Source organism: Protopterus annectens, chromosome 1.part2 (genome assembly GCF_019279795.1).
Source record: "Protopterus annectens isolate FY-2018-M chromosome 1.part2, PAN1.0, whole genome shotgun sequence".
NCBI lineage: Eukaryota > Metazoa > Chordata > Ceratodontiformes > Protopteridae > Protopterus > Protopterus annectens.
Genome location: NC_056727.1, coordinates 1,065,459,809 through 1,065,475,115, shown reverse-complemented (window position 1 = coordinate 1,065,475,115; position 15,307 = coordinate 1,065,459,809). Strand labels below are relative to the sequence as shown.

General features: G+C 37.2%; 1 protein-coding gene across 4 annotated transcripts in view; it reads left to right on the top strand.

Moving 5' to 3' along the window:
• Nucleotides 1-15,307, top strand: part of LOC122792228 (transcription elongation factor A protein 3-like) — a 1,160,229-nt gene that overhangs the window by 905,853 nt on the left and 239,069 nt on the right. The window lies entirely within an intron of this gene.

The window sequence follows — 15,307 nt, the reverse complement described above, 5'->3', positions numbered from 1 at the left end:
AGATGTTGCACTAAGGGAAGGAGAACATGCTTACTGATCATGATTGCTGAGAAAATGTTTAGTTATTTTACTTCTAATAAGAAGGGCATCATTGTCTCAGAGTAGCATTGTTGAACTCGTGACTTTGACAGTTTTATTCATTTATTTAACTTATGAACAAGAACTAACACTACTATGTATGTTACATATTGATATTACACAAAAAATATCCTATAAATGATGTTAGTTTCCTCTGTGTACATCGGAACGGCATCATTCTGTTAGTAACATAGTATTATACACCGACACACAGAAACATAGCACTAATAATCCAGTTTTAACTAGCTTTCACCAGCACTTTGTACTAGATTCATTTAGCTACACATATCTTATGATTTACAAAACACAAAACCAAATTAAATGTGATGCAACAGTATCATAGTAGATGTAACAAAACAGTTTAATTGAATGCATATAGTATGTGTGTGTAGGTATAGAAATGTAATGCTTGTCATACAATTATTTTCAAGGTTATAACTCAGATAGCATTAATACATAGTCATAGTGGGTTATGTTATGACATACTCATGGATGCTGCTGGTCATGCTTTATTATGAGGGTAAAGACTTTAAAACCAGACACAGTAGGAATTAATGTATCACACCATAACAGTAGGAGTTAATATATCATACCATAGCAGTAGGAGTTAATGTATCACACCATAACAGTAGGAGTTAATATGTCACTACCATAGCAATAGGAGTTAATGTATCTCACCACAGCAGTAGGAGTTAATATATAATACCATACTTCCGCGGTGGTGCAGCGGTAGCATTGTTGCCTCACAGCAAGAGGTTCTCCCATTCGATTCTCAGCTGGAGTGCGGAAGTGCCTTCTGTGTGGAGTCTGCATGTCCTCCCCGCGGTTGGGTGGGCATTATAAAGACATGCGTAAATGGGTGTGCCTTCACTGAAGGTTGAACATCGAGCTGGCACTTTGGCATTTGTGAAAATCTACTGTCTATCATTAGCGGACTGGAGTTCCGCTGTGACGACCCTTAACCCTTAAAAGCCAAAAGACAAACAACAACAACCATAGCAATAGGAGTTAATGTATCACACCATAACAGTAGGAGTTAATGTATCATACCGTAGCAGTATTAGTTACTGTATCACACCATAACAGTAGGCGGTAATGTATCATACAGTAGGAGTTAATGTGTCACACCACCACCATTATGCTCTATTAATGGCGTACTGTAGTGTTTAAAGTACTTTCATATCTCAATACCTGTTTTGCGTAATAGTATTTATTTTGGTTAAGGCAAGTGCATATACACAAACTGAAAGCATTTTTACACAATAATGATGGGCACCTAACTATAAACATCACTTAACCATCTTTATAGAACTAAGTTACTTCTTGTTGAGAGACAGGGTTAGCAATGGGTAGGTTTAAGCTGTATAGTAGCCTTTTAAAGTTTGTGATTGCCAGGTTTTATCTAAATTACCCACACCATTGTATAGTACTAGTTAATATATGAGCAAGTTTATATTTCCTGTTTCATAGAAGTGACGGTATGCTTTATGCTCACCTGAACTCCCAGAATTCCTTGTATCTTCTCACTCTTATCACAGCACTCAGGTCTGTCTGCTGCCTTTATATGGATCAGAGGAACACAGTCCTACTTCACTGACTAGATATCATGGTCATGTCTCTCAGTTTGTTTTTACTAAAGTGTATGACATAGTGAGCAGTATTTATAAACAAACTGAATGCAGTGGAGTGGCAATTTGTCTGATTTACATTACCATGTGGGATGTGAATGATTCAAAGGCCCACATTGTATAGGAACCCAGTGGCCTGTGGTGTGCAGTATACATTGTATGCAAATGATTATACAACGAGATGTAAATGAAGTTGTGTAACCAAATGCAGATGCAAATGACACAATTCAAGCTAGTTTTCAATTTAGCAGTTGTATGTGTATGTTATTTCATAGTTACTTTCAGGACTCTGCAGAAATGTATATCACACAGTTTATGTCACTTTCATGTTGGGACACAAATACATGAATCTTCGTGGGTTCTATTTAAGCAGCTTTATTACATACAAACACATTACTACTGTTGATTATTGACTAACTTAAGTAACCGCACAATGCAAATAACTGCATACAGCACAATGAAATGTCCACAAAATGGTGGTACCTTGCTAGACAACTCTTTACAGTACAAGAAGTACTCTGTAATGGCAGTTCTTTGTGAATAACACACCCAGCACAAGAAACTTTTTCGAAATAACTATACTTTGACTGGATGACATGAAGCAGTTGCACTTTCCACATAACAAACTCTTTGAAACACATGCACAGTAGTAAGCACACACTGTAAGCACTTTTATACACTCTGAGATAATTTGAATAATTTTAGTTATGCCCTTGATATAATACAAAGTCGTAGTTATGCCCAAATACAGCACTTGCCCAAAACACATGCAGTCGCCTTGCTTTACTTTGCTTAATTTGCCCTTTATTTTCTTATTGTAATTGTTTCGCTCGTTTAAGCTCTTTTTATACCCAATACACTTTTCTTGTGCTCATTTTTCTCTAAACATGCTCAGCTTTGCCTCAGACACACTCATTTTGCTTTAAACATGCTCATTTTGCTTTACAGTTAATCGTCTCATCAAATACTTTTATCTTAAACACTTTTAGTTAACAAACTTTTTGTGCTTTCCGCTTGCCTGATAATGCATCTGTGCCCTTGTAATGCCCCTTTATTGTCTTTCGCATCAAGTAAACAGTTTGTGTTATTTCTCATTACCTTTGTTTCTTTCTGGCTATGTTTTTGCACTTTTATTTCGGTTTTACCTTCACTGTTGTCTTTACATCTCATGGCTCGGAATATTCTTCTTTCTTCCATCCCGGTTCTGACACCATGTTGCTTTCGTGTTGGGACACGAATAAACTGATCTTCATGGGTTCTATTTAAGCAGCTTTATTACATACAAGCACATTACTACTGTTGACTATTGCCTTAAGTAACTTATATGCAATTAATAACTACGATCATGCATGCTTACTCCTTAGCTGCTTCTACAAAATGGCACTAAGGTTGTGCACGTGTGCAGGTTATATACGTGCATGTACAGTCTCGCATGCTTCTTAAAGATACAATCACAAACACTTTACACTCTGATCTACAGTTTACTATCAAAATTTTGAAACTCACTTGGTCGAGTAATGACTTACTTGAAAAAAAAAAACAGTGAAAATAGAAACATTGTCTACAGAAAATAAAGGAAGCGGTAATTTTGACACATTGATATTCGACATTGTCAACATTTCCCAACTTACTGTGCCTTTTAGTGATTATCAACTAACACAATACAGTGAGGAAAAGGGTACATTTCCCGATCCTCACTGTAGTATGATCTCCAAGCAGAGCATCATCCTCACAACAGTGAATGCACACTAGTATTCACTGTTGTGGAATGGAACATATTGGGTTCAGCACTATGTGAACTGTAAAGCAGCCTTTTGACCACCCAAGTTTGTGTGACTGCCATCTGAAATTTGGCAGTAAACCATGTCACACAGCTAAAATTGTTGTTGTATCTCAGATAAGCATAGCTAGTCTCTATTCTTATCAATAGATCAACAGCTGAATCTTATGTACCCTCCCTATGGAAAAATCCTATATTATCCCTCTTCATAAAGGTGGCATCTTTGCTGACATCTCTAAATTCCAGTCTTTTGCAATATTATCACTTAGGTTCATATGTTCATAAGTGTGTACTAGTCTAACGACTACTAGGGGCCTTATAAACTTAGCTCTGCAACCAAAATGTGACCCACAAATTTGGTTTATAAAGGTGGTGATTTACTGACTGCTTCTGACTATCAGAGACATAGGTGCCAGAATTGTGTGGGAATCCTTATAACTCCCATTATGATCATTCAACACATCCATCTCTGTGTACTCACAACATTACAATTTAAGAGTAATATCTCAATATGTGACCGAGCAATTCTGACAGTGTAAACATCCTCCAATAAAATCAATGCAATAAACATGTTAAAGGACAATTTTAATTATATATGGTTCAAATGGCAAACTGCCCAAAGTGTATTAAGGGGCACTGCCTGTAATCGTTCCCTTTCAGTACACTTTCAATTCTATTTTAATAATTAGATGACCTTTTGTCACACAGGAAAGAAAAATATAAACATTTAGAAAGTGTGCAGATTTATCATAAATGACTATAAACAATTCAAAACTATAAATGCAGCCTTTACGTTTGGGTTAATTAAAATAATGTAATACTAAACACCAGACTGACCTTTCATCAGTCTGTTATAACATTTAACCAGTTTGAATAGACTTAAACCATAATTATTTAAAAAAATATTGAAAGATGTATTCATAAGCAACTTCTCCTCTATCTTCTACAAGAACAGCTCTTAACATTCACCTAATGTGGCTTCTGCACCCCGCACAGTACAACTACTGTCCTGATATCATTTGCAGACACCATAAAGAAATACATAGACTCAAGAAACTTGTTTCCTCCCTATTCCATGACCTGTCAAAAGCCTTTGATACAGTTTCTCACCCTAAACTCCTGTATAAATGGTATCAACTTAGACTATTCCCTTCTTCATTACTGTGATTCAATAGCTATTTATCTGACTGGCTCCAGTCTGTAAAATGGCAGAATACTCTCTCTCCATACCAGCAGGTTTCCACTAATGTCCCTCAAAGCTGTATTTTTGGTGCACTCTTCTTTAATATCTTTATCAATGACATCTGTACCACACATTTCTAGTCACTCTTATACAAAATGTTGATGATTCCATGCTTATCTGTGCATCCAAGAACCTGCGTCAACTCCTGTGTATTTTGCTATTACACACCCCTCAAAAACAGTTACTGCTATGTCTCTCCTTTCCTTATGAACACAGTAACACACCCACAAAATGGTGTCAGTTTAGGTATTGACAATAATTTACATACTTCAGCAAAGACTGGGTAATCAAGACACCATACTGGTTTAGGGTAACAACTACTTATTTTCATTATGGTTTTACTATTATTTTTTAAAGACGGGTGTTCCACCTGTGAAAAAGCTAAATGCAAAGACCAGCACAGTTTCAGCTTAAATGCAAAAGACATTGATTTCCAGCAGTTTCAGCTATGCAAAACACGTTTGTTTCCAGCTCCATCAGAACAGCCAGCTTAAATGTAAAAGCACACACTAAATAAATGCAAAAGACATTTGTTTCCAGCACACACTGAATTCAACTGAATGGCCAGCTTAAATGTAATAAAAGCACACACTAAATACATGCAAAATACCATAGTTTCAGCTAAATGCAAAGGCCTGCACAGTTTCCAGCTTAAATGCAAAAGACATTTGTTTCCAGCACACACTGAATTCAACTGAACGGCCAGCTTAAATTTAAAAGCACACAGTAAATAAATGCAAAAGACCACAATTTCAGCTAAATGCAAAAACCAGCACAGTTAGAGCTTAATTACAAAAGACATTCCTTTTCAGCACAATTTCAGTTATGCAAAAGACATTTCCACTGTCTGCCAGGACACACTGAATTCAACTAAATGGCCAGCTTAAATGTACATACTCTTATTTGAATTCAGCACAGTTTCAGCTATGCAAAAGTCATTCATTTCTAGTACAGTTCTAGTTTATATATAAACACACTCACACAACTGAAAATGATCGCGGACCTGAAGAAAAGCTTAAGTGTAAAAGCACACACTCTCACTTACTTGAAGATGACCGCAGACCAGAAAAAAACGAGGTAAATAAATGCAAAAGACCATAGTTTCAGCTAAATGCAAATACCAACACTGTTTCAGCTTAAATTCCAGCATAGTTCTAGCTTAAATGTAAACACACTCACACTTACTTCAACTGAAAATGACCATGAACCGGAAGAAAAGCTTACGCACTACGGTGATATTGAAGATGGTTAACCCACCAGACGCGCAATAGCAAACCCCACCCAAACCCCGCCTGACACATTGCAATGTAATTAATATTCAGCATCTGTGCTGAAAGCAACCCAGTCTTTTATTGTAGACATTGTAGACATTCACTACCAAAAAAGAAATATTTTACTAGGGACATAAAACTAAAATGCCTGTTGAACATCACATTTCAGTCAGTCAATCGGGCAGAGTTCACACCACAAAACTGTTTCTTTAAACGATACTGTTATTAACAGCTTAAATTGTTTGCAGTATCAGCACCGTTGCACAGCACTTGTTCAGAGGGGTGTGTGGGGGGACTTGCCCCCCCGATAAAAAGGTGTAAAAGTAATAATTTCGACAAGGATGGTGTTTGTTGTGTGCATGAATATTTTGTAAGGGTCTGTGTCTGGCAAAGGAACCTGCCAAAACATTACAGAATAATTTAAAACCCGCTGCTTCTTTTACAGTAAAAGGCATTGCTGATGTCTTGCTCTTTAAAGAACTGTTTTTTGAATCCCTGAATACTACATAACAATGCAAGCTGCTGTGGACTGCACTTTAAAGAACTGTTTTTTGAAGCCCTGAATATTACATGACAATGCATTCCGTGTCACTCATCATGCATTTACATATTGAAACTCTGCCCGCCACCTTGTCAATCAAGTAGGCCATGCCCATTCCTGAGTGAACGGAAGGGTGGGTTAACCATCTTCGATATTGCCAACACTACTTGAAGATGACCGCTGACCGGAAAAAACGAGCTAAAGTTACTAAATAAATGTAAAAGACCATAGTTTCAGCTAAATGCAAAGACGAGCACAGTTTCAGCTTAAATCCCAGCACAGTCCTAGCTTAAATGTAAACACACTCACACTTACTTCAACTGAAAATGACCTCGGACCAGAAGAAAAACTTAAATATAAAAGTACACATACACACTTACTTGAATTCAACTGAAGATGACCATGGACCAGAAGAAAAGTTTAAATATAAAAGCACACACTCACATTTACTTGAAGATGACTGCGGACCAGAAAAAAATGAGCTAAAGTTACTCTGTTCAGCACACACTGAATTCAACTGAATGGCCAGCTTAAATGTAATAAAAGCACACACTAAATACATGCAAAATACCATAGTTTCAGCTAAATGCAAAGACCTGCACAGTTTCCAGCTTAAATGCAAAAGACATTCGTTTCCAGCACACACTGAATTCAACTGAACGGCCAGCTTAAATTTAAAAGCACACAGTAAATAAATGCAAAAGACCACAATTTCAGCTAAATGCAAAAACCAGCACAGTTTCAGCTTAATTGCAAAAGACATTCCTTTTCAGCACAATTTCAGTTATGCAAAAGATATTTCCACTGTCTGCCAGGACACACTGAATTCAACTAAACGGCCAGCTTAAATGTACATACTCTTATTTGAATTCAGCACAGTTTCAGCTATGCAAAAGTCATTCATTTCTAGCACAGTTCTAGTTTATATGTAAACACACTCACACAACTGAAAATGATCGCGGACCTGAAGAAAAGCTTAAGTGTAAAAGCACACACTCACACTTACTTGAAGATGACCGCAGACCAGAAAAAAACGAGGTAAATAAATGCAAAAGACCATAGTTTCAGCTAAATGCAAATACCAACACTGTTTCAGCTTAAATTCCAGCATAGTTCTAGCTTAAATGTAAACACACTCACACTTACTTCAACTGAAAATGACCATGAACTGGAAGAAAAGCTTACGCACTACGGTGATATTGAAGATGGTTAACCCACCAGATGCGCAATAGCAAGCCCCACCCAAACCCCGCCTGACACATTGCAATGTAATTAATATTCAGCATCTGTGCCGAAAGCAACCTAGTCTTTTATTGTAGACATTGTAGACATTCACTACCAAAAAAGAAATATTTTACTAGGGACATAAAACTAAAATGCCTGTTGAACATCACATTTCAGTCAGTCAATCGGGCAGAGTTCACACCACAAAACTGTTTCTTTAAACGATACTGTTATTAACAGCTTAAATTGTTTGCAGTATCAGCACCATTGCACAGCACTTGTTCAGAGGGGTGTGTGGGGGGACTTGCCCCCCCGATAAAAAGGTGTAAAAGTAATAATTTCGACAAGGATGGTGTTTGTTGTGTGCATGATTATTTTGTAAGGGGCTGTGTCTGGCAAAGGAACCTGCCAAAACATTACAGAATAATTTAAAACCCGCTGCTTCTTTTACAGTAAAAGGCATTGCTGATGTCTTGCTCTTTAAAGAACTGTTTTTTGAAGCCCTGAATACTACATAACAATGCAAGCTGCTGTGGACTGCACTTTAAAGAACTGTTTTTTGAAGCCCTGAATACTACATGACAATGCATTCCGTGTCACTCATCATGCATATACATATTGAAACTCTGCCCGCCACCTTGTCAATCAAGTAGGCCATGCCCATTCCTGAGTGAACAGAAGGGTGGGTTAACCATCTTCGATATTGCCCACACTACTTGAAGATGACCGCTGACCGGAAAAAATGAGCTAAAGTTACTAAATAAATGCAAAAGACCATAGTTTCAGCTAAATGCAAAGACGAGCACAGTTTCAGCTTAAATTCCAGCACAGTCCTAGCTTAAATGTAAACACACTCACACTTACTTCAACTGAAAATGACCGCGGACCAGAAGAAAAACTTAAATATAAAAGTACACATACACACTTACTTGAATTCAACTGAAGATGACCATGGACCAGAAGAAAAGTTTAAATATAAAAGCACACACTCACATTTACTTGAAGATGATTTCAGACCAGAAAAAAATGAGCTAAAGTTACTCTGTTCATAATAGTCCCTTTTTTCTCCTTTTCCTTACCTGGAGGAGCCGGGGAAACTTTGCTGCTGCCTGTGAAAGGGTTAGGGTAGATGACATCATTGTGGCATGCCTGAAAAAAAAAAGTCGGGAAAATTGGGAATAAAGGGGGCCACTCGGGAACTCGTGGCACCCCATTATTTGGACCGCAAAACCGGTAAATGCTGAGGAATTTGGTACTGTTGAGAGGTACGCCCTGCACCCTATTGCACATCCTGAATTCTTGTTAAAACTTCTCAGCTTATTGACAGAGAGTTTTCTTATGGTTATTAAAAATCTGTATGTGGGCTTCTCTGCACATACAAATCTGATTGTTCTGTTCTCTCCTTCCTTCCTTCCCCATAACCAGAGACACAAAGCAGGGATACCGCCTGTCCCTTTTGCTTTTCAGTTTATATTTAGAATCCCTTGCATGTAAAGTAAGGTTGTCCATGGTACATGCATACATAATACTGGAGAGGAATACAAGTTATCCTTATATGGGGATGACTTATGACTTTTTTTTGCTAATATTGAGGCAGATATGCTTATTGCTAGTGCCACACTTTAGGAATTTGGAGAGCTTTTGAGCAATAAAATTAATCTGCATAAATCTCAAACTTTATGCCTGAACTGTTCACTGTCTTCTGTTCTTATAAGTTATTTCCTCTTTTTAGCTGAGGTTGAGGATATTACCTATCTAGGCCTGATTCTTATGCTCTCAATCATTCAGTTGGTCCAGGTAAACTTACACAACCGATAGACACATTTTCTACATCAATGGAGAAATGGAAGCTCCTGTGTCTTGATCTCTCTAAAGGGATACAGGCTGTTACTTGGTTTAGTTTACCACTGATCCTGTGCCTTTATAGGATACACAACTCTAATGTATTGCAGAAAATATGGGGTACTATCTTGAATTTATATGTAGACAAGGGAAGTGCATGATCTCCTTGTACCTTCTTACAATTCACCAGCATGAGAGGGGATTGATGCTTCCTGATTTGGATCTCTGTGTTTAGGCTGTTAAACTACCCCTCAGCTATCCAGGTTTTTGCAGAATGCCAAGATTTTTGCCTCATATTTTTTATCTATTCCTCGGGTTTTCTGGCAAATCACTGAGGTTTGAACTCACTTAATAAATGACTTACATTTGAGTCTTGGCTTCATATCCTTAAGAAAATGTCCAATCCTTTTATTCTAGCAACTTTCTTAGATTATAAGAGCAATATTTAACATTTTCTCTATGTTTTCAGCTTTTCCCCCATTATTTTAGGCTTTCTCTAAATTTCTTGCTCAAGGAGGTTGAGGGATATGACAGTGGAAGTCAAAACACTATGGAGTTTGACTTTGATGGACTATACCTCTTGCTGGAAAAGAATCATCCTCTCAGGATTGGGTGGTAGGTGTGTGTTTTTCAAGAAGTTACAAAAAGACCCATTGGGCCTTGCTTAAGAAGTTCCAACAAGGCCGAATGGCAGGGAGCAGGCCCCTCCTTCTCATTTACTCTTTGCTTGGTGGTCTCTTTCCAGAGAGCATTGGTAGATTAAACTCTTGCACCCTGGATACTGGATATCATCCTCATAAGATATTCTCTTCCCTTTCATTTGCCAGATATTTAAGTAAAAAGGGATTTGTTCAGATATCCAGATGACCAGTTTTGGGAGCAGTTGATCCAAGGAGCACCATATTATCTTGGAGAGCTTTGTCTGAGAGTTTTGGTCTGGCAGCAAATGATAGGCCACTTTTTGAATTGCTGAACAGAGAGGTGAAAATAGTGAATTTATTTAGACTTGAGGCAGTATACCACACCCAGTGATATCACAGCTTCATGCAAATAGGTCTAATACAGGCTCTTCCTCAAGAAAAATAGGGACACTATTCAGAGTAATGATTTTACAGCTGTTTTCTGTCTCAGAGGGTTATAGATTGTTGTTGGAGAGAGACATTTGACAGTAGATCTCCAGAAAAGTTGGCAGATCGTCATTTGGCATCTTGATGTGCAGCTAATACCAGGTGATACCATTTTGTTTTGGCTGGCAATATTTCTACAAATATTTTTACACTCCTCACTGTTTGGGTAGATATTTCCCTCATGTTTCATCCTTGGGTTGGAGATATGTGTGAGATTTGGAGGATGACTGACTAAATCATTTTATCAGAGAGACTAAATTCTATCCATTTTAAAATTTTGGAAGACTTAAACGGACCTAGAAATAATTTCCCCTTTCCCCTCCCAGCAGGTTGAAGTCCCAATCCTTCTGGCTTCAATTGTGTCTGTTCCTCCACTGGACCATTTCCTGGTACTAGTGCCTTTGGCTCTGACATGCAGGACATGTTAGAGAAAGCATGAGGATCCCATCTTTTATTAACATCAGACCTATTTCATTTGGGTACACCTAGGGTTGAAGTGCTGGGGTCAAAGTAATCAGCCCTGAATATGATCATTTAACTAGCAAAGAAATGCATAACAAAAAAAAATGGAACTCGCCCTTCTTATTGGAGATATAAGGAATTTGCTATCAAATCTGACACAGATGGAGAGTGCCCTTACCAATTCATCTACTAACTCTCTTTCTAGACCTAGAGTAATAGCCAATGAAGGGTCCTAGATTGGCTTTTTTGGTCATTCAAGTGATGGTGCTGGAGCTGCAGTCCTGGATCTCAGGTGGCTTGGCTTGGTTAATGCACCATGGTTTATCTCATGGCTTTCACATAGTCTTTGTTTATTTCTGTATATGTGGATTATACTTACATTGATGTGACTTAAGATGTCTTTCATGTGCATTACATCCCATCTTCGCTGCGTTAGGTTGCTCTATGTTATTTAATAAATGCATAAAAAGGACACTCAATTAAATAATAGCATGCTGAACACATGCCAAAGTAAATGTTCTCCATTATTTTGGTGATGTATGTACTTATTATTCCTCTCATCCTGCCATAACTCATTGTTGTTTTACATTGTAGCACTAAAATGTTCTGTTTTTACCAGATTCCAAAAAGTGCTATTTAATGTTAAAATATTTCAGTTCACCTTAATAATAGATCTAATACTTGCAGCATCCTCCAAATATTCTATACCCATACTTATGAAACTAACTACTCCCAATGTCCACAGATTTTTTTTTAAATGTAATAATTATTAGACAATCATGGCATTTGATTTATTCCCACAAATAATATATATATATATATATATATATATATATATATATATATATATATATATATATATATATATGGAGAGAGAGAGAGAGAGATTAAAAATTTTCATTCAAACCAGGGGTATAGAGTGCACCTATATTAATTATCCAATGTCTCTCCTTGTAGTCCAATAAGGCATGCTTATGTTCTTGGGAAAAATAACAACCCTACCAACCTATGTGAAAGAAAAAAATGCAGGCCAATGTCTTAAAGTATGATATACATACACCCCAGTGAGAGTTGATTCATTATGCATGTTTTCTGTGATTTATTTTAATCATGGTCTGTTGAAATCACATCTACTTATATTGTGTTTGTTGGTAAATGGAATGTGTTCTTCTTTTTCCATCTTTAGTACTACTATGGAATTTATACATAGAAGTCAGTGGAGTGACAGAGGCCAGTCCCTACACATGAAGGTGCAGGGGGTTTTCTCCCTCTTCAAAAATATATATATTTTTGTCTTTTTATGTTTTTTTTTAATCTTGGTTATACTTACTGATACTGAAATACATGGGCTCAAGCTCAATGCCAAGAAATGTATAGTTATCCCCTTTGGGAAAAAACATGTATCCATTAATTACCATATAGGTGGCAGTACATTAAACACCGAAAGTTTGATAAGAGACTTAGGGACACAGGTGGACAGTGGTCTCACCTTCGATAATCACATCGCCACAACAGTCAGGAAATCCTTCTATGTGGCACACCTCATCACTAAGGGCTTTTCATCCAGAAAAAAGGAGGTCATTGTCCCACTGTACTCATCCCTCATTAGACCCATTATAGAATACAATGCCCCGTTTGGTATGCACCTCTCAAAACATCTGCAACAACTGGAAAGGCCACAGAAATACCTCACTAAAAGAATCACAGGCCTAAAGCAGATGCCCTATGCTGACCGCCTTAAAAACTCCAGCTATACTCTGTTGCATATCGTCTACTCAGAGGCGATCTTTGCTTAACATACAAGGCCATGTCAAACCCAGAGCTGTTGGACATGCTACACTTAAAGAAATCCCAATCCCTCAGAGCCACACGCTCCAGGGATCTAAACCTTGTCATCACAATAAACAAAACATGCTGGAGGGATAGGTTCCTGACCCAGAGACTCCCCAGACTCTGGAATAGATTGCCCATACATGTCAAGCAGAGTGCCTCTTTGGTCCTCTTCAAAAGGAACCTTGACAATTGGATGGGAGAAAGGAAATTCACCCCAGGGATCACGTCAGTCACCCTGCTAGACAGGGGTCCAGGGAAGTAAATAGTGTGGGAAGAAATAGCCAAGGAATTGTTATGGCTAGGCTTGTATAGGCCCTAGGGCTGATAGCCTAGTACCAACCTATGAACCTATGAACCTATGAAAAATCAATGAAGTGTGACTTGTAGAATGAGTCTAAGGAACATAGGGAATGCATGTTTATATATATATATATATATATATATATATATATATATATATATATATATATACATATACATATATACACATAGATTTTTTATATATATATATATATATATATATATATATATATATATATATATATATATATATGTGTATGGATGTGAATGTGTTTGTTGGGGGTTGGCACAAAATCTTCTGTTTGGAAGATTCTAGGACATACGTCTCAGCCTCTTACTGCACGAATTCTGGACAAAACCAGAAATAATGGGGGACAAAATCCCAAAATCAAGGACAGATTTTAAATATTGCTCTTATAAACTTGGCAAGTTTATAATAGATTATGCTTTAGCATGCATCTTCTGAAGGGTATGAAGTCTGAAAACAGCAAAAGAAGCAGAGTGGAACACAGCCTCACTGTAGAGGTAAAAAATATTTAATCCAAACTTAAAACACTACATAAAAAGAAAGAAAAAATGCATATAAAACAAGGTAAGTGCTTTCACATCTACAAACAGAGGCTTCATCAGACCATTAAGAAACTGCTACACAGAACTGATTGAAACATGCAGTTAAGCTATATAACCTATCAGAAATTACCTATGCAAACTCCTAGAACCCAGATGAGACACACTCATTAAGACCATGGCCTTTATCAGACTGCAAGGTAATGATCCAATGCATTTCTACCTGCTCTGTCTTATTCCTGATGTCACCCAAACATCTATTAAAACTCATTAAATGTATGACTTGAAAGGCAAAATATTATTAATACCAGTACTGCTAATATGCTTAGCTAGTACATTTGTAATTACACCCCTATGGATCTCACTGACGTGTTCATGTATTCTTTCTCTGAGAGAACAGTTGGTCTTCCCAACATAAAATCATGAACATTTCCTGCATCTAGCAAGATGCACCAAATCACTCCTTGAACAGTCAGCGTATAACGCAAAACTAAAAAAAACCTACCAAAGTCTGCAAGTAGAAGAATATTCCCATTTTCAACATAAGTGCAAACTGTACAGTTCCTACAGCTACAAGTGCCTATCCTCTGTGAGGTCACCTTTTTTGGTTGATGCCTGATCATAACATAGCATACATTTCAGATTATTTTTATTCTTAAAGGTAAAAGACAGAACTGTCCCAATAATTTGTCTTATCTTATCATCCCCTGTCAAGATATTCCAGTTCTTCCTCACAATATCACAGATCTGAGAGACATCTGATGTAAAAGTAGCACATAATGTCAAGCTACTATTCTGTGTGTGCCTAACCATCCTACATGCAACAGTGTTATTTGCATGCAATGCTTTGTAAAACAGGGATGGCCTTTGTTTCCCCTCTCCACTCCTTCCACTGTTAACTTACCAGTCATATCACTTTCCTTATGCCCTCTATCCATTAGTTCATCTCTAAAAGAAGTCATAGTTTGAAAAAAAATAGTTGTTCATCACTTATCAACCTAAAAATCGCATGGCCTGTACTTTATGAAGAACTGTTTGCTTCTACAGCTGAGACACCCTGCTTACTAAATCAAATATGGACTATATATATATATATATATATATATATATATATATATATATAGTGAGAGACAAATAAAAAATTCACTTTTATCGTTATCTCACTGTAAACATTATTCATTTATCATTTGTTAACCAGGTTATGGGATTGGTCCACAGACTGTTTTCAAGCATAATTTAATTTGCATTACAAACAGTGCACAAGGGGCATGTTTTATGTACATTTTATGCACTTGGTGCACATAAAGAAAGCTCACAGCTGTCCCCAGTGTGAAAGCTAGGATAAATGTATTTTAATTCATCTGAAAGTGCAGCGAACTCAGGAGAACATAAACTGAACAATAAAACAAGG